This window comes from Halichoerus grypus, chromosome 5 (assembly GCF_964656455.1).
Source record: "Halichoerus grypus chromosome 5, mHalGry1.hap1.1, whole genome shotgun sequence".
Lineage (NCBI taxonomy): Eukaryota > Metazoa > Chordata > Mammalia > Carnivora > Phocidae > Halichoerus > Halichoerus grypus.
Window position 1 is genome coordinate 42,742,081 of NC_135716.1, and position 19,763 is coordinate 42,761,843.

Sequence of the window (19,763 nt, forward strand, 5' to 3'; positions counted from 1 at the left end):
TGGAATATTTCTGGAACTTGAGAGATCAGTTCATAAAACACTGAAGAGCAATCTTAAGAACAGGCTTCAAAGGTGATGGTTCTAATGGGTTTTTTAACAAACGGGATCTGTCATGGGATTCAGGAAGGTTCCTTTCCCTTTATGCACTTATTTAGTCCTCTTTTCTCCTGACCTGGCTGTTGGAGATGAAGTAGATGAAGTGACCAGGGCACTGCAGGGGTAATTGTAGATTGGCCTTCATCTTTGGGTAAGTACTGAACCCAGAATTTTTCTCAGTGAAGATGGTAAAAAAATAAAAGAAATATAACCTACAGGATAAAAAATTGAACTTTTCCATTGTAATGACAGTAGTTTACTGGGATGAAAGCCAGAGTGGGTCAGATTCATCTTCATTCCAAAAGGTCATGGCAGTGGCTGAACTAGTAAGGCAAACAATTTCTCAGGTTAGTACCATTTGACTAAAATGCTCCAGTTTTTTGAACTATAAATGATAAAGCACTATTGCTGTGGAGAATTAGGGGTGAGGGAGAGGGATCAAAAAGAATTTGTTTACACAAATTTACTCCCACATGTCCTAAAGTATGCCCCCCAAATAATCATTTAAGCTGTTCCACACAAAAGGTTTGTAAGCAAACACATTTGCAGAATTGCTTTTTTTTTTTTTTAATCAAAACGGAAGTGTTAAGGGGAAAAAGACATGAAAGCTTAAGCAGTGATTAGTGGCTTTTCAGCTCTGCTTCAGAAATACCAGATACTTTTACCAAAGAGAAGCCTCACACAAGGGAGAATGGACCAACGATTCGCTGATTTAGTCCAACTGCAGATTTCTGTGCACTCCTTACAAGATACAGTCAATCATTATTATTGGCAGACTCCATATTTGCAAACTGGTCTACTTGCTAAAATTTATTTGTAACTCCCAAATCAATACTCAGGATACTTGTGAGGTCATTCACAGATATGTGCAGAGCAGTGAAAACTTTGAGTCACCCATGTACACAATCCCAGCCAAGATGGAACAAGGCAATATTCTGCCTTCCTATTTCAGCCACCATAGTGTATACAAATGTCCTTTTTGCAGACGATTGAGTACCAAATCTCTTCATTTTTGTGGCTTTTTTGCTGATTTTGCTGTTTAAAATAGCCTTCAAGCATAGTGCTGAAGTGTTGTCTATTGTTGTTAAGCACAAGAAGATTGTGTTGTGCCTTACGAAGAAAATATGTGTCTTAGATAAGCTTGGTTTTAATGAATCAACAATATATATTAAGTATGGTGTCTTTAAACAGAAACACACATCAAACAAGTTTATGTATTAATTGGTTAATAAAAATGTGACCAGAGGCTTGCAGGAATCTTGTTCTATCAGCAGTGGTCCAGCATTCGCTAATTCTGTGTTTACAGGGACTTTGTAGAACACACAGCTACAGCAAAAAATGATATCCAGCTCTAGTTTTCATTTCTGGTATCCAGAATTATTAATCAGATAAAAGGTAAGAAGAAATAATTTATATTACCACTTAGAATGACAGGAATTGAAGCTACAAACCAAAATTTTGAATGTAGTTGTAGGTTTCAAAACAAGAACACTTTAAATGTATAGAACCTTGGGGGATACGTGCATGTACATTTTTCAGACTCACTTTCTTTTAATAGATACATAACAATTTGGAAAGTAATTCAAGTGAATGAAACATTTTACAATGTTGTGAAAGGGCAATGTTATCAAGTAAAATGAGACTTCTATAAACATGTCCAAGCTATGTCTTTAAAAGGAATCAGTATTATAACAGAGTTAGTGTTATTGAAATATAAACCCCCATGAGTATTTTTAATGTACATTAATTTTTATTGCTGAATAACAATAATGCTTTGTATTTGTATGGCTTGCTGTGGTTTTAAAGCCTGTTCATGTGCATTAGATCACTTTCATCCTCAGGTATTACTACCAAAATTTTGCGGATGAGAACTGTGAGCTTCTATGGGTTAAGTGAGTTGCCCATAGTAAGAAGTTACTAACATGTCATTGTTGTGGTTAATTCGGAAGACTTCAGATAGTATCCTATATTTTGTCCTGTGTTGCCATGCCAAGGCCCATTTTTAGCCTTGAGAAATTTTGACCACACTTTGTCTATTGATATCCAGATCCAAAGACCATTTGAAAATGTTTTAAATGGACGGTTTGTTAAATGTTTCCCATTTAAATTCCATACACCTATATTTGGAACATTGCTTTTTAAATAACACATTTCATTTTACATTTTCTTCTGACTTAGAAATGCATTATATCATGTCTATACTATAAGAAGTATTTACTGAGATACATATTGCATTTGTAACCTGCGTCTTATGACTCCATGCTAAAATTTTATTCCTTAGTTATGTAGGAAATCCTGGATTGGGCAGTATAGACTTAAGTTTGGGAAACACGTAAGTTTGGTTCATATCTCACACCAAAGAACATTCAGTTTTATGCTGAGCAGAAGAGAAACTCCAAGATAAGCCAAATGTGGCTACCAGAACAAATAATCTTTTCACCCTTGAACTATATTGTCATCCTTGAACTAAAAAAAAAAAAAAAAAAAAATTGTAGCTGTTGTTTGTTTGGTAGCCATAATGTTGAGAAAATTTGGGGAAAAGCATTTCTTTTTGCGGGGGGTGTCTAGTGGCACATATTTACTTGCACTTGGCAGATTATCTTATTTTAAGTGGATTCAACAGTCTGTGAGGGGGCAGATGTTCATGGCAATGAAAGGAGGACAAATTAGACTAAGTTAAAAAGGGAGCATAAGGGAATAAATACAACACATGATTATTAGCCTACAGAAGTGCTATAAGAAATAAAAACTTGACATGAATGAAAAAGCAGGGTGATGGTGTATAAGGGAAGTAGGAAAGGAAGCCCAAATGGTAAGATGTTATTAAGTGAAAAAAAATTTTTTCTGCCCAAATTTTTCAACATCCCAGGAAATACTTTTTAGGATTCCATTCTCACCCACCATCCTCCCCTGGACCAGCATAAAAGAAGGATGTGTAAAGTCAAAGTTCAGTGTTCAAACTTAAGGCTATAAAGATTTCTCGACAGGTTGACTAGGTCAGAGAGTCACTTGGAGTGCTAAGTCATAATGTTTGCTCCTATGCCATTTTCAAGGAACAACAAAATTCAGTTCAATGGCCTGAGCTTGTTTTTGCTACACCCATGCTGACATACCTGTTAGAGAAGTTTCTGTCGGAAGGTTGAAAAGGTGGAGGGATATAGAATTCCACGTGAGTTTGCTGGGACTTGAAAGAACTTGGCTTCATGAGTATTTTAAATGATCAGGGCTAAAGATGGTCCTGCTCAAAAACTCAGCATGATGCAAAAGGGTAGCCAAATGAAGTGTGCAATTAGGATGCTTTTGAAGACACTCTGTGATATTGTTGTGCTGTAATGGCCATTGTGTTGTAATTACTGCTGATTTGTTCACTGTTGTTTTGAGCCTCTTAATCCCTTGAAGTATGCTGCCAAAATTAGAGTATTAAAAGTGTGACTCAAACACACTGAAGATTACAAACAGCTTAGATGAGGTCTACACGAGGCCGACATTGTCAAGTCAGCCATTTGATCCAAAGAGAGAACATGAAAGAAAAGAGCGTCTCCCGTCTTTGAAAAAGTAGAAGTGAAACATTTTCAATAACACAGTAATTTAATTTTTCTGAATTCAAATAAAGGAGGCCCTATGGGTGAGGCAGGTGAGACTTTGCTCCGAACACTCCATTGACAGTTAGCGATCGGCCTCCTGATGCCTCATCTGTGAATGTATATTATTAACATCATGGATTAAAAATAGGATGGGCTCATTTGGGAAATACAGTTGTTCCTTCCCCCTGCCCCACCCCAGGACACTAGAGGATATTCTTCATTTTAGAAGTATGTAGCTTTACCCAGTAGACAAATTCCTGAAGAGTTATTTGGAAAGAAGTTTTGGTTAGTAAGAGCATTTTTATAAGCATTTAAAAGGCTGCACGGAATGTGAAGCTATAGTAAATTCTAATTCTTTTTGACAGAGCTAGATTTTCAGATCCCACATTTATATAAAGTGGAGTGGGCCTCTATGCAGCACTCTTAGTGAAAGAGTTAATCCTGTTTTCTCAAGTGCCTAATTTATCACAGAGTTACCTGAGGCACTGGGAGCATCTGGCTCAACACGTACATATTTTTCAAGTACAAATTAAGGACTGAGAATGAGGCCAGGAACACGCTGTTGTGTGCAGCAATAGGATGGACTCACCAAGAGGGAGCGGCATAAATATTGCCTCAGATTGTAATAAGGTTGAAACTCCATATATCATTAACAATTCTTCCTTCAATGTCTTGAAAATCCTCAGTCATTATATTAGATCCCTGCTTAATATTCTGCATGTGTGAACCAATGTGGGTTGAGGTTGCATTAAGCAGGTGGGGCATTAAACATATACTCCTTTTTTATTGTTGAGATGTTTTTAAAGAAAGCCTGCTTTATGTGACTTATCCTGCAATATTCCAAGATATGTACTTGCATACCCATTTATGTTTACCTCATATGATTTTAGATGGGAGACTAAGCGGGCATTTTGCTATTTACTATTTGTTAACAGTAAACAGTCATTTACTATTACTTAATCGTATTGATTGTCCCTCTCTTTTTATTTCTCTCTGTTTTTTAAAAATCAAGCTTAATCATGATCAGCTGGATGGGGGACAGGGAGACTGAACACATCTTTTATAAATACCTTTATTTCTTCACTAATTCTCAAAAGTAGCCACAATAAGGTGTTGGGGGAGGGGCAGGAAGAAATGTAATATTTCACAGGAAGCTTTGATGAGAGAAAAAACAAGGATGCAGCTTATAGGATCCATTTTTCTGATGTGATATTATCTATTTGGATGATGCTTGTGTCCTTAAATCAGAAGTAATGTGCTCAATGGACTGAAAGACCCTGTCTGTTCTCAGCAGAGTTTACAGGCACATGCTCAGTTGTCTTGGGAGGGTGGGGAGAGGCCTATACATCAATGACTGGATATAGAATATGTTTAAGTGCATAAAACTTGGATGAAAAGGTTTCATGTAGAGAATGGCAATGTCATGACCATGCATTAGCTAATGTTGATATGTGGGGTGACCCGCCAGCCAAACCTCTGTCGAATAGTCTCCACATCTACCCTGATACAAAGAGAATTTCACTTTGGGAAATGAAACTCTAGTATCTCATGAAACATAGTTGTTCTTGTCCCAAAGTCATAAAATAAGGAAGTTATGGAGATACCAGGACAGACTCTCTTTCAGGGCACAGAAAGGCAGGAAAGAAAACGCTGCCCTCATATACCTCCAAGGTGACTGCTTGACTTTTCTCTTGAGCACTGTCTAATTTTTTTTAAAAAGCCCTTAAAAAATGCCAACATGCAAATTGTACATAAAATATTTAAAGCGTGAGTCCTCACTTTGAAAAGGTGAATTAATGAATTCATCAATCAAAACCGTGAAGTTCTGAAAACCTCTAATTTACTCTGTTATAATTTAGTGGGAAAAAAGTAGCCTTCCGCTGGATAGCTCCACAGAAATGTAATTAACCTTTGCTTTAGACGGAACAGGTGGGACAATTGGTAGAGTAAGATGATAAATAAGATACACACATACATATGCACACACACACACACACACACACCCCCCAACACACAATCTTATAGCGTTCTTCCTCCCAGAATTATTGTGAGGATCAAAATTTGAAAGTACCTGTGAACTGTAAATTACCCTATAAAGATAAGGTGTTGCAATAGTTGTTTTTAGCTAGAAAGATAGATGGATAGAGGCAGACAGATGTTTATAAAATATTGGATAATTATTTCTGTTATGGAAATTGAGACATTTTCATCTTCACTGAATTTCTTAATGATTTTTTTCAATTAACATGTATTTCTGTGAAATAAAACAAAAGGAAAGATCAATGTTCCATTATTTTCTCTGTAGGTACCACATGTATCATGGCAATGGTGTCATACATTCGAGCGTAAAAATAGTAGCCTGTAGTCGGACAAGTAGAGTGCTTTCATGGAGGCAAGGGGTCAGAGTATTTGGAACTGAGACCATCCATAATGTAGGTCTGATTCAGTTCAAGAAAGCAGGGAAGCTAATCCTCTTGAAGTATGTAAATTAAAACAGGACACTGTTAGCACTTCTCTACCTCCTAACTTCTGAGTTAGCCTGTTTCTCCCACTATTTCTCACTAAACTTTGAATTTTCTCTCCTTTGTTTAAATGAACTTGGAGTTCATTTATAGCTGATGCAGGCCTATGTTAAGGCTTGACAAGAGCTTAGTAGGAGGGCAAAGACATTTCGTATCACATAGACCCTCTGATGCCATACAGAGAAGAAAGATTTACTCATCCAATTTTTACAAGTTATTGCTCCTTTAATTAATTTTACTTCCACAGGTGAAAATGGATATACCATTTCTGGGAAAAGAAAAGAGCCCAATTAATAGTGGGATATGTCATTACACTGAGAAGAAATGAATATGTCTTCTTTAACATAAAAAACTCATATATTCCCGTGGCTCTGATTTATTCCTAGGTTTCTTGTCTCACTCATTAAGGAATTTTCTAGACCACTAGTTTTCATGTGTGTATGTGTGTGCATTCACATGTGTCCCAAAATAGAAATATAAAAAAATTAATATTCTTTTTTTCAATACAAGTATAGTTTATATTTCAATATAAAACCTAATTTGACTAAGCAGTTAGGATTTATCCATTATCTAAATTCATTTCACTTAGTAGAAATAAGTAAATTCAGATCAGAGTTTTAACATGTTCCTCTTTCTTTGAATACACCCTTTCTCCAAATGATTATGTGGTTGGTAAAAATATTTATGTACTGTGGGAGATGGAAATATTTTAATAAATCATAGTATTAAAAGTTCCCTTCAGGAAAAAAAAAATCCAGAACAAGCCCAAGAAATGTCTCTTGTTTGAGGGATCTGGCTGTATTAAAAAAGACTATACAAATGACTATATGTATATACATACATACATATTCATCTATATGGGCATGTATACATGTGCATATATATAAACAGACTTCAAACGGTTATGTACAGCTGTGTGTATAACTTTTATTAGGGCTAGTTGTGTGTGTGTGGTGTGTGTGTGTGTGTGTGTGTGACTGTATGATAAATTACACATCAGAAAAGTCCTGGAATCATTCTCATTTCTCTCCCATCCCACATATACTTATGTTCTCTAAATTTTTTGTTTTGGGAACAGATATTTAGTGGGAGACCTTGTTTCTGTCTTGTGTTGATTAAAACTTCTGTCTTTTTGCTTTTAATCAGTCCCTGCACATTGACTATGAGGCTCAGAATGTGATAAAACTGTTTTTCTAGAAGCAGTGAACAAATACGAGACTGTGTAGGTTAGCTTTCTTGGTTTCCTTCTCACAAAAAAAAAAAAAAAAAAAAAGCAAATCTTTAGTTTTATTATACCTTATAATTGCACAAACAAAAATGGTCAGAGTGCCATGCGTGGTGCGTTTGGCTAGCAAGACAGTTTCATGCAGTAATGAGATTTCCCCCCTGTAGGAGGGCCATGAACTGCTAATTAGCATCTATGACCTAATATTCTCTAGCAACCAAGAGTAATAGCAGTAATTTCCAGTTTTATGCAGAGTACAAGTCTCCAATATTACCAGCACTTCTGTTTCATTTGTAATTAACTGCAAGCAATTATTACAGTCAAGAAAGTATATCCTAATGCTACTAGGTAGTAAAATAAAAAGAAATTATGTTTATAAAACTTATATATGTGTCATGCTGACTGACTGGAGTTCTTTGAAAGCCCAGAGGTTATGTATCTATCAATTAAAGTTTTCTTTTTGTCCACATTGGTATCACTCTTAATTTTAATTTGTAACTTTTAGTTCACTACTTAATTCTTTATTCTTTGCTTAAAACCAAATGTTTATTAGATTTGGTTTTGAGTTCATAGAAAAAAAAAGGAAACATTTAAAAGCTAATAACTAGGGGAAGATGTTGTGATATTAGCTGGCAATGTGTTTCAAGAGACCAGTAATGCATACTTTTTTTAAAAATTTTTTATTGTTATGTTAATCACCATACATTACATCATTAGTTTTTGATGTAGCGTCCCATGATTCATTGTTTGTGTATAACACCCAGTGCTCCGTGCAGAGTGTGCCCTCTTTAATACCGATCACCAGGCTAACCCATCCTCCCACCCCCCTTCCCTCTAGAACCCTCAGTTTGTTTTTCAGAGTCCATCGTCTGTCATGGTGCGTCTCCCCCTCCGATTTCCCCCCCTTCATTCTTCCCCTCCTGCTATCTTTTTCTTTTTCTTTTTTTTTTTAACATATATTGTATTATTTGTTTCAGACGTACAGATCTGTGATTCAACAGTCTTGCACAATTCACAGCGCTCACCATAGCACATACCCTCCCCAATGTCTATCACCCAGCCACCCCATCCCTCCCACCCCCCACCACTCCAGCAACCCTCAGTTTGTTTCCTGAGATTAAGAATTCCTCATATCAGTGAGATCATATGATACATGTCTTTCTCTGATTGACTTATTTCGCTCAGCATAACACCCTCCAGTTCCATCGGTAATGCATACTTCTTAGGTGGGGATATACTCTGCACAGGAAGAGTGGTTTATGAGGTGGAAATAAAGGACTTTTATTTGAGGTTTTCCCATGAAAGTTATACTTCTGTGAATGTCAATAGAGTTGTTCTATAAAAAAATGACATTTAAGATGATTTCTTACTTAAGGAAAGGAGTAAAACCTTATTTATCTACAACTGTGAAGGACTGCAATTTTCTATATGAGTGATTTTTTCCCAGATAATTTACCTCTTAATGCACCAAACTGTATTTTAAATATTTTTGATGTGCATTTTCTGAGAAAAAAATTTTAATCCCATGCTTTGCATCATTTTCTAAGAGCCCACCCGCAGTTCTGGAAGACCCCCTCTCACGCAACAAGGATGTAGGGTAGATGGGTGCTGTTAGGGTTTTAAGCTCCACTTGCCACATCAAGAACAGCTCGACCTGTCTGCCTTCTGCACTGTATTGGCTTCCACCTTAGACCCAACTCAAAGAACATATTTTGTTGTTCCATCTTAGCCTTAAAAAATTCTCTACCTTAGGAAACAGAATTTATATAAAATATATAATTGAATTGATTAAGCAGGGTCATCGTTATGTACATCATTTATTGTATTGTGCAGAGATATGATAGTATGATTGACATGTAGAGATTTGCTCTTTTCCCCTACACCGAATGGCTTCAGATGTCTGTGTTTTTTGGATATTATTTCTTGTTTCCTTCTTTATGGATAACTGCAATCTGACCCTGCTGTCCCAGCTTTAAGCCATCGCTATCTCTGACTCTCACCTATTATAAAGCCAGGGAAGGAAGAAGTGAAGGTGGCCAAGGGAAACCATAGGATGAAGTTCAGTAAATTGTAATGTGATTATGTGAGAGCACAGTGCAAAGCTGTTGGATACTCTAGCCCCATAAAGCCTTGTTATTAAAGGGACCCAGACTAACAGGCAGCAATATGGCAGTGCAGATATAACCTCATACTGCAGAGGGACTTGCTTAAGTTGTAGTAGCGGTTATGGGAATGATGGTGATGATATTGATTTCACAAATGTGTTTACCGTGTCCTCTGAGCCAGGCACTGAGCTGGCCCATTTTCTACAGCATCGAACTGAATGACATCTAAAATGCTAATGGTCAGCCACCATTATTAATATTATCAGTATCGTGATTTTATATTAGAAAGTTCAGACTTTATTTATACAATCTTAAAAATAATACACAGATATTAGGGAAAAGAATTTGGGATCACACACGAGGCTGTTTGATTTCAAAGCTTGCATAACTATCAAGTCCTTCTGCCTCCCAAGTATGGTAGAGTATCAGAAAAGGAAGCATTTTTCATAAGCATCAAGTCCAACTTCCTTATTTTAGAGTTGAAGACACTGAAGATCATAGTGTTGAAAAAGTGTCCTTTTTGCATCCAATCTTCTCTTGGGGCGGGGAACTTTTTCTTTTCTTTTTTTTTTAAAAAAAGATTTTGTTTATTTATTTGACAGAGAGAGATACACAGCGAGAGAGAGAACACAAGCAGGGGGAGCGGGAGAGGGAGAAGCAGGTTTCCGGCAGAGCAGGGAGCCCGATGCAGGGCTCGATCCCAGGACTCTGGGATCATGACCTGAGCCAAAGGCAGACGCTTAACGACTGAGCCACCCAGGCGCCACCGGGAACTTTTTCTTAATTGCCTTGAATATGAAGCCTTTACTCTGTCTTCATTTCTCCTGCCATCAATCTCGCCTCCCTGCCTGACCTCATTTCTTGAAACTGCTCTTTCAGAGATCAGTGGAGTCCTTCTCTTGCCAAATGCAATAGACTCTTCTTGGTGCTCGGTTCTTTGCCTGATGTATTTGGAGTAGTTCACGTTGTTGACCGTCCTCTTTTTTTGCACTTCTTGTTCTTCCTACCTCTTGACCCTAACTTACCTCCTGGCTCACCTCCTCTGTATCCGTTAGGTCTTACTGCATGACGAGCTCCCCCATAAGTTAGTAGCTTAAAACAACCATTTATTTCACAATTCTACAAGTAGGTAATGTGGGCAGTGTTTAGCTAGGCAGTGCCTCTGGTTTCAGCTGGGCTCACTCATGTATCTGTGCTTAGCTTCCAGCTTGGCTGGCGGATGGTCAGTCCAGGATGGCCTCAACCAGCATGGTCTGTCTCTGCTACAGAAGACCTCCCGTCCTCCAACAAGCCAGCCTGGGCTTTGCAGCTGCTCAAAGTTCTATATGGGAACATACACTCTGCAGTGCTTCTTGGTGGCAAACCATCAGTCCTGCTGCACTCTCTTGGCAAAAGTAAGTCCAAAGGCTGACCAAGATTCAAATGAGGGGAAATAGACTCCAACTCTTGATGCGAAATCACATTGCCTGGGGCACAGCCATAGGGAAGAGTGAGGGAGAACTGGGGCATTTCCTGCAGTATACAACAATCTCCTTGGCAAGTTCCACTTCTCTTACTTGCCTTTCAAACATAAATTCAACTCACGCATTACTCTTGGCCTCTTTCCCTCTTCTTTTACCTTCTCTCTTTCAACCATCACATCTATTACCATGGCTTCAGTCAGCACTTGCTCATGAATGATTCCCAAACCTCTATATTCAACGTTTATTTTGTTCAAGAGCTCCAGACTGGGTTCTCAACTGCCTGCTGGAAATGTACTTGGTTTCCCACATGTGCCTTCAATGCAACAAGTTCAAAACTAAACTCTATATTCTACCACAAACCTGTTCCTTTTGTAAACCTTCACTCTCTGACATTTATGTTATTTCCCATCTAGCCTCCCAACCTAGAGCCCTCAGAACCATTTTTGGTTCTCTCTCTCCTGCCAGCCCCATGTTTAATCAGTCAGTGAATCCTAGTCATTCCACCTAATTGTTGCTCAGGCTTCTCTTTGTTCATTTCTAGTAATACCCTGATGCAATATATTGTTGCTTATTATATTATTTATTAATTTATTAATTGTCCTTTACTGATTCACATGTAAAATCTAATGTAACAAACCCACTGTTCTCAGAATAGTATTTCTAAAACAAATGTCTGTCCATACAGATTTCTGTGTAAAAATCTTTTCATAGCTTTCCATTATCTGGGACAAAAGGAAAGTCTACTTACTGGTCCTTGTTCTTGGAGATTGGGTGTTCTTGGAAATCTGTAAGGTCAAAAATCATAATTATTTTATGTATCATTGTTATATCCCCGGTCTCCAGCACCCTGCCTGACTCATAATAGTTGCTCAGTAAATATTTGGAGAAAAGACAAGTTAATGAATGATGGACAGGCAGCAGAACAGTAGTCAGAGTTCCTATGTGTTGTGTTAAAGTAAAGAAGCTTAGAGAGCAATAGGCCTGGGTTCAAATCTAGCTCTGCCACTTCCCAGCAGTAGGCCTTGGACAGTTTATTTAATCCTTTTGAGCCTAGGTCTCTTTGTCCTAAAATGGAGATAATTATAGTTAACATGCAGAATTGTATGATTAGCGATAGCATATGTGAAACTCAAATGTCAAGTTCCTTTTAATACATAGGCATAATACCAATTATCTCCATCATTATCCTCAGTCCAGGCAAGATAATCATCAATTTCAAGTGTGACAATATGTGACAAGGACCCATCCGTGTGGTCTGGGATTTAAACTCAGTGGGACTCAAAGGGCAAGATACTAGCCAAGTCCTAAAAAACTAGCAAAACAAAACAAACATAGGGCTCAGGGCAGAGAATCCCAGCAGGAATTCAGACACAGGGAAAGAAAACTTGGAACTAGATTGGAAGATAAAGCCATAGGGGAAGAAGTCTAGGCATCACTATAGGAAGCCTGAGTAGAATCTGAGAGGACAGGGTTGTTTGGTTCTGGAGTGACAAGCTCCTCACCTTGCTATCCTATCTTTCCCCAGAGTCTGGACAGGAATGAATCTACGGAAGTATCAGAAAGATATGGCTCTATCTGCAGACCAAAGAGGTTTTGGGGGCAAAGCACACAGCTGTTCCTTCTATCTGTAGGGTCTTTATTGAGCCGTCACTGTGTATGTTTAAGAAATCATAGGATCCATACCATCTGCAGATACACAAAAGAACCAGTCACCTCACAGTCACTGTATTTTAATTTTGATCTCTTTTTTCTCAAAGATTACCTTTATTTTAATATTTTAAAAAAAGTTTACTTTTCTCCTTCTTCCAGTTACTAACAATGTCATTCTCCTTATCAACAGGCACACAACTGTGCTTTTTGTTTGTCTTCTTCTGCCCATCTATATGCTAAATTATATGAACATCTTAAAGAAATGCAGAATAATGACATCTCAAATTAATGTATTTTAGATAATATATAATAAATAATAAATCACCCATAATATTATGACTTGCCTTATACTTTTATGTGTAATGTATTCCTAGTTACAACCTTTGAAGTAGGAAAGGCAGGCATTTCATTGGAGAGCTGATCTGATTATTTAGTATTTACTTCTTCATCCATCCTTTTATTCACTTTAAATATCTCCCACCTCTGGATAGCAGTTTGGTTTCATCTTGTAATCTTAATTTTGATTGATTGGTAATGGCTACCTAGAGCAGTGTTCAGGAGAATTGGAAGGCGTTGTCCAGACACAGGAGCCAAGAGTGCCATGATTGATTAGCAATGTCTGCTATGGGTAAGTGAAGGGGGAAGGGCAGAACTATTGCAGGGTATCTGACAAAACTGTTCTATATAATGATATCACCATTTTTTCTACTACTTATGTTAGTGGTTTTCAAATTACTCATAGCCTTATAGGTTTTCTCATCTGAACATAGAAAGTGAATTGAGTGACTATTTTTTTTCAATTCTCTCAAGAATAGTACATAGTTGGTCCTGTACTAGATGCATAGAAGTTAAATTTATACATACAATGGATAATTCAGGGCATTATGGCTTATATGTCCCCAGATTGAGAAAAACTGAGGTGGTCCAATAAGTAACTCAAAGGCTGCCACACACATAGGTAGGGACCAAGAGGGCATAATTTTGGTCTTCTATTCGTATGTCAACCAAATCAACCTCACTTTCACAGGTGTGTGTGTGTGTGTGTGTGTGTGTATGAATGCATGCGTACATCTATACACACACTGGCATATGTATATAAACACACAACACACATACACAATTCAGAATTCATTTGAAGAAAGTATTCTACAGTTTTAAAAAGTTTTAAACTAAACAAGCTTGAAAACAACTGAGTAAGATTTTTCTTCTGACTTTGGAAGTTTATTCTCTTCTTTTTCATTCAATATAAATTTCTGTTTATTATCTGAGATGAATTTAAGTGTTTCTGTATGTCTTGCTATTAAATCCTCTTTTCCACCATGAGAATACAGAAATTTCCTCTGATTGTCTAAGAAAATATGGAAGATAGAAAAAAATGTCAACTTGAGAAAATAAAAACTAGATTGTGTAGTCAGTAGGAAAATCAGGCCCATTATATCATGATTAACAGAACTCTTGAATTAAAGGGTTGGATGTAAATTTCCATTTTCACCTTAGCACCTGGACCCTGAAACAGCTGTCCCTTTAATCATTTACAAATCTCTTCAAATAGTGTTTCTTTTTCCTGTGTTGTGTGATAGCTGATGTGATTAATATAATTTCAGCAAACCTGTAATAATCCGAGTGTAGATTTTGTGAATTGTGTCTAGCAGTGCCTTCAGATAGATTAAAGCTATTTGAAGCAGGATCAGCTTTTTGGCACTGATCATTTCAATGCCTTATAAATAATTAATCACAAAAAAACCTACATTAATGCAGCCCTTAAATCATAAATTGGGACCTAGAAGCTAAATGAATGCAAAGTTCACATTCTCCAAGAAATATTCATTTTCTCACATGGCTTATTTTACACAATTTATTTGCTCTATATTTAGAAGCTCAATTAGCAGCCCAATATCATATGCACAGTGTGGAAAAAATCCTGTTATTATAAGCACCCTGCATTGCATTTATTTATTCAACAATTATTTACTAGGGTCTGGACGAAGAGGATGTGAGAGTATGAGATGGTCATGGTCAGGGCTTTACAGCCCAATACAAGAGGCCAAGTATTAAAAGTAAATAAGAAAAATAGTCATGAAAAATTGTGATCAGTGCTATGAAAGACATAAACAGTAGGGCAGGCTCTTTTGGATACGGTTAGAAAGTGCTCTCTGAGGAAATGACATTTGCCCTGGGCCTTGCATCTTAGTATGTCCAAGGTCCCCAAGGGGAGGGTAAAGCATGAGCTAACTCTGCAGATGTGTGCCGGGACCTGAACATAGAGCCAGGGGAAGTCATTGATGGGGTAACTGAAATGAGCTGCTTTTTGGTTTTCAAAGATGCCTGCAGCATGAGGATTGTAAGTGAGCCAGAGCAGACAAGGGAATATGTCCTAAGTGGCAGTAGCAATAATTCTGGCCAGCAATGACTAAAACCCGGGCAGAGTGAAATGTAGAATAGATGGCTATGATGTTTATCCAAAAGTCATAGTTGATAGGACTTGGTGATGGATTATGTGGGAGGAAGTGGAAGACTCCGTGAGGGAAAGGATGGGACTAGGAGTAAATCCTAGGTGTCTGGCTTGACAGAGCAAATGGGTGATGGTGCCATTTACTAAGATAGAAAAAACTGAGCAAACGAGCATTTATTGAGAATATTGCGAGTTCTAACTGGGTGAGTTATGCTTGGGAAACCTGTGAGACATCTACAGGAGATTTGGAAGAGATAGATATATGGGGAGTGTTCTAGGTGTGAAATACACATTTGTGAGTCAGAGAGAGATGCCAGTTAAAGCAGTAGTACTGAATAAGGTCACCGAGGGAGGAAATAGAGAGAGAGGGATAAGAGAAGTGGGCTCAGAATCTAACCCAAAGAACACCAATTTTTAGAGATTTGTTTGAAGGAAGCCCTTGCAAGAGAAAAGGGAAATAAGAAACTAGTAGCTTGGGAAATGTACCAGGAAGGTGTGTTATCATGGAATCCAAGCAAAGAAAGTGTTTAAAAATCAGGGGGAAGCCCAGCCATGGACAATGGTATTAAAGAAGCAGATGGAGCTGAGGCCAGTAGCATGATCACTGGGTCTGGTAGCATAGGAGTTGTTCATGGTATTGAAAAGGGTGGTGTCAGTAGAGTAGCATTATGTGATGGAGATGACTGAGTAAAGATAGAGGATCAATGGACCAGTATGAGATGGATGATAGCAGTATGAACAAATTATTTCAGAAAGTTGGAGGATGAGATAGGATCCAAAAGACAGATTGAGGATTGGCCTGTGATGAAGAGTTTGGAGAGTCCCCCATACCCCTTTCCATTGATTCTCTTTTCTCAGTCAAGTGGGCATTCAGCTGAGGAGAGAGAATAGTGTTGATATTTGTGGTGAGAATAGAAGGTTTCTCTGATAAGCTATATTTTCATTTGGCTATCCACAGAGCCAAAGAAATTGTCTAAGAAAGCCCTCACTGCCAGTGACCCACAAGATGACCACCAGGCAGAGCAGAAGGTGTGCTAAATCTCATTCTTTTAATTCACTTGGCAGGTAGTATCTTACATTTTAAAATCAAAATGATAAAGATTGAGAAAATAGCCCAATTAAATATTTCTTACTTTCAAATTTCAGTTTTAGAGACTGAAGTCTAGAAAGGTTTTGTTTCTTGACTGGGCTATAAAGAAAGAGCTAGTCACTTCTATTTAAACATTGAGTCTTATTTGGCTTAAGTTCAATTCCTAAGTCCTCTGGAAAAGTTATACAGGTCTTTTAAGAAGAAACAGTTTTTGGTTTTTTTTTTTCAAAAGAACTGCAATTCTGCTAGAATGTTTGAAAGTGATCTCAAACATTTCAATGCAAATTTTTATACCAGCTCTAGGTTAAAGGAAATGGGGGCTGAGGGAAAAGAAGAGTGAAGGGAAAGAAAATTACTGCCTCCTGACTGGAAAGAGATCATTATTAGGCCATTGTGTATGGTTTTACACACTCCTGGGTCAGGGCTCCAACTTCTGCCTCCATGAATGTGTGAGGAGCTGACAAGCGCTCCATCTTATAACTTAAACTAATCTATGCAGAGCAGAAAGACACATGGAGCCAAAACGGATTTGTCTTGTGCAAACAGTCAGAGAACCCCAATGAGCAAAGGGAGAAACTGGGCAATCACATGATCCAGAATTAGTCAAGAACAAGTAGGACTGAAGAAGAGGTAAGACTTTCAGTGTTTGTGACGCTTTGCTCAAAAGCATAACTGGGAAAGCACGGGTAGATCATTCAATAATAAATCATTGAAATTTGATGCACAGTTCCACGTTTTACCTTTGCTTTGAAATCTAATATTATGTAAATATGTAAAATAGTGTTATGACTGATTGTCAATCTGGCTCATTTAAATAATGATTTTACATTTTTATAGAAAATACATTATGTTAAAAAACACAATTAGCTGAACTATTTGCTCTATTCTTTTTGTACCCTATGAGAAATTTAGCTATTTATATTATGCCACAAACATTTGTCAATACTATCTACCATCTCCCTGATGTCAGCTACTGATGTTTGAGGATTAGTAAATGGAACAAAGTGCCTTTGCAAGTCTAAAACATGTGACACTTCTCATATAGAACTTTCTGAAGAGTGATTCCATTTGGGCCCCTGATATGGTAGGCATAGATATGACTTTAAACTTTCTAGCTCCTAGTCTTTATTTCTATAAAGTTACAGTTATCAAATTCTTCTGAGTAAGATTTTAAGAAAGCAGTAAAAGCAGGGCTCCCCAGGGTTTTCTGCATCAAGCCCCATGCCAAAACAAAATTCCATAGCATAATTGCAATAATTTTGAAAAGAATAGCATCTATGTGCAGGATCTGAAGCTACTATCAATGAATACAAACAGCACTAATAAAATTCTAAATGTATGTCTGGCATCCTGCTGTGTGAGTGAAACCACTAACCCATTTTTTCCAAGTATTTAATTCAGTCACTTCATGCTTAACTATCTATCTATCCTTCATATAAAACAAAAATACAGATTTCTGATTCAACCTCCTTTTTTGAATTGTTTAGTAAGGACAAAACTAACGCTATAGGAAGCCCCTTCCTTCAAGGAGATGACAATCTTCTGATACGTAGATTGGGCCCAGTAGTGTCTTTCTTTGTTAAGATTTTAAGGACCAAGGACAGTTACAGAACATCTGTATGGATCCAGATTACAAATCAATTTTACAGTTTTTGCTAAAATATATGAATCATTATTGCCCAGTGATAATAGCAGAAATGTAATTGAAGAGTAATAGCTGCTGACTGGAAAGAATAAATTCACATTTACTATATTCTCTTGAAATCAAACCAAAAACCTAAAATGAAATCTTTTTAATTTTTTTTTCCAGAATTGCTCCAATGGTCCAAGAGAGAATTAAAACATGACACTATATGCACTGTATTCAGCCCCTCAGTACACTGGGGAATGAAGTCATATGAGGAAGAAAACCGAAGAGAATTGGAACATGAGCACTTATTTCCTGTGTACAGGCTGGAGACTAAGGCTTACCTTAGGAGGGCATCCAAACCTGAGTCTGCTTCTGGGCGTGCAACACTAACTCAAAGAGGAGAAGGGAGGTCTGGGCCCAATCCTGTGAGGCAGATTGCATAAGACATGCCCCAAAGGTCCATGTCACCACAATGCTCAGGGTCAGGGGAGGGGTGTTTTCGTATGGGGGGTTGTGTGGCAGGGAGGCATGTTAAGTTGTTCCCTGTGAATTTTATTTCATTATAAGCTAAGGAATATCAGAGTCAAGCATAGGTGGCTGGAAACTTACTTTCAAGCTACTTATGAATATGCTAAGATCTCAGCCAAGCTACTGGGCTACGTTGATTTTGGAGACCTAGGGGTAGAGAGGTGAGGGATACACAAAGTATCTAGCTAGAGGGAAGACACACACAGGCAGACTGACCTCCTCATTAAAGGAGAAAGGTAGGACTGAATCTCCATGCTAACTAATCTAAATGAGCTTCTAACTAATCTAAATGAGTTTACTTCTTCTGTACAATGAGCATAAAATAATCTATATTATAGATTGCTATAAGTTTAGACAGTGTATATAAAGTCCTTTGTGCATAGTAGATGCTCTGTCCAAAACTGTTATTAGTATTAGAGAAGTTATTCTCTGATTGTGTTTAAGAGTTTAGGAAGTGGTTACCCCCACAAACCCCACCATTCTGGAATAGAGCTATTTAGGTTACCCTCTGAGCTCCAAACTCAAGAGCAGTCTCATTGAATTTAGGAAGGGAAACATATGCAGATGACTGGGAAGTCTGCAAAGAAGGGATGGATGGAGAACTAAAACTTCTGTCCTTTTTGGGAAACAGTAATTCTCCCTGAAGATTTGAACAATCTTGATCACATTAGAGTCAAAGTGAAGTGAATACCCTTGGGAACCTGAACAAGTTTTAGCACAACCACATTAAGCACTTGGTAAGTAAACCTAATTTTCTCAATCAAATGAATCTCACATTGTCTAATAGCCTCATTTGCAACGGGTATTGTTGATTCACATGAATGTGAAAATAATGGCTTGAATCCAAGAATCCAAAGGACAATGATTAGTTATCTAAAGTTAAAGTGATAATCAAAGGTCTTTTCAAAATGCTCCCTGGTCTTCTTGGTCAATTAATTGTAGAATAAAAAAGAATAGCAGCTAAATTTGGAATTTGATTTCTGCTAAGTTGTTTGCGTATGTGGTGACTTGCCTTTGTACCCAGGCCTTCTTCTATGTATAAAATAAGAAGTCATATCAGGTCTTATGTCTTTTGTCACCCTGTTCACTTTGAATTTTTTAATTCATTAAAGAGTCAGTGCAAGAAGACCTGATATACTGAATTTTACTAGTAATATTTGTTATATGAGTATTTAACTTAATAGAAGTTATTCTCTGCCATAAAAAATAAAAGTATCAAAGAATATAATTCCTAGGTATTGAGAAATCTGGCCATGTTCTAGGTTTAGAAAATGATTAAATACTAGTTTTTAAATGTTTTGGTTTTGGAAAGTTGCCAAATGGGTTTTGCCAAACACATTTTTCTGTCATTTCACAACCCATGTGTGTGTTTTAATGAATGTGTAATCCGTATGTTCTGATTCACTTAAACTTAACTT

General features: G+C 37.4%; 1 long non-coding RNA gene across 1 annotated transcript in view; it reads left to right on the plus strand.

Annotated features, from left to right (window-relative positions):
- Positions 1 to 18,718, plus strand: part of LOC118523899 (uncharacterized) — a 46,127-nt gene extending 27,409 nt beyond the window's left edge. The window contains exon 4 of the long non-coding RNA XR_004911314.2: positions 17,998 to 18,718. This is a non-coding gene — a long non-coding RNA (uncharacterized LOC118523899). The remainder of the gene's footprint in view (positions 1 to 17,997) is intronic.
- Positions 18,719 to 19,763: the final 1,045 nt, after the last annotated feature.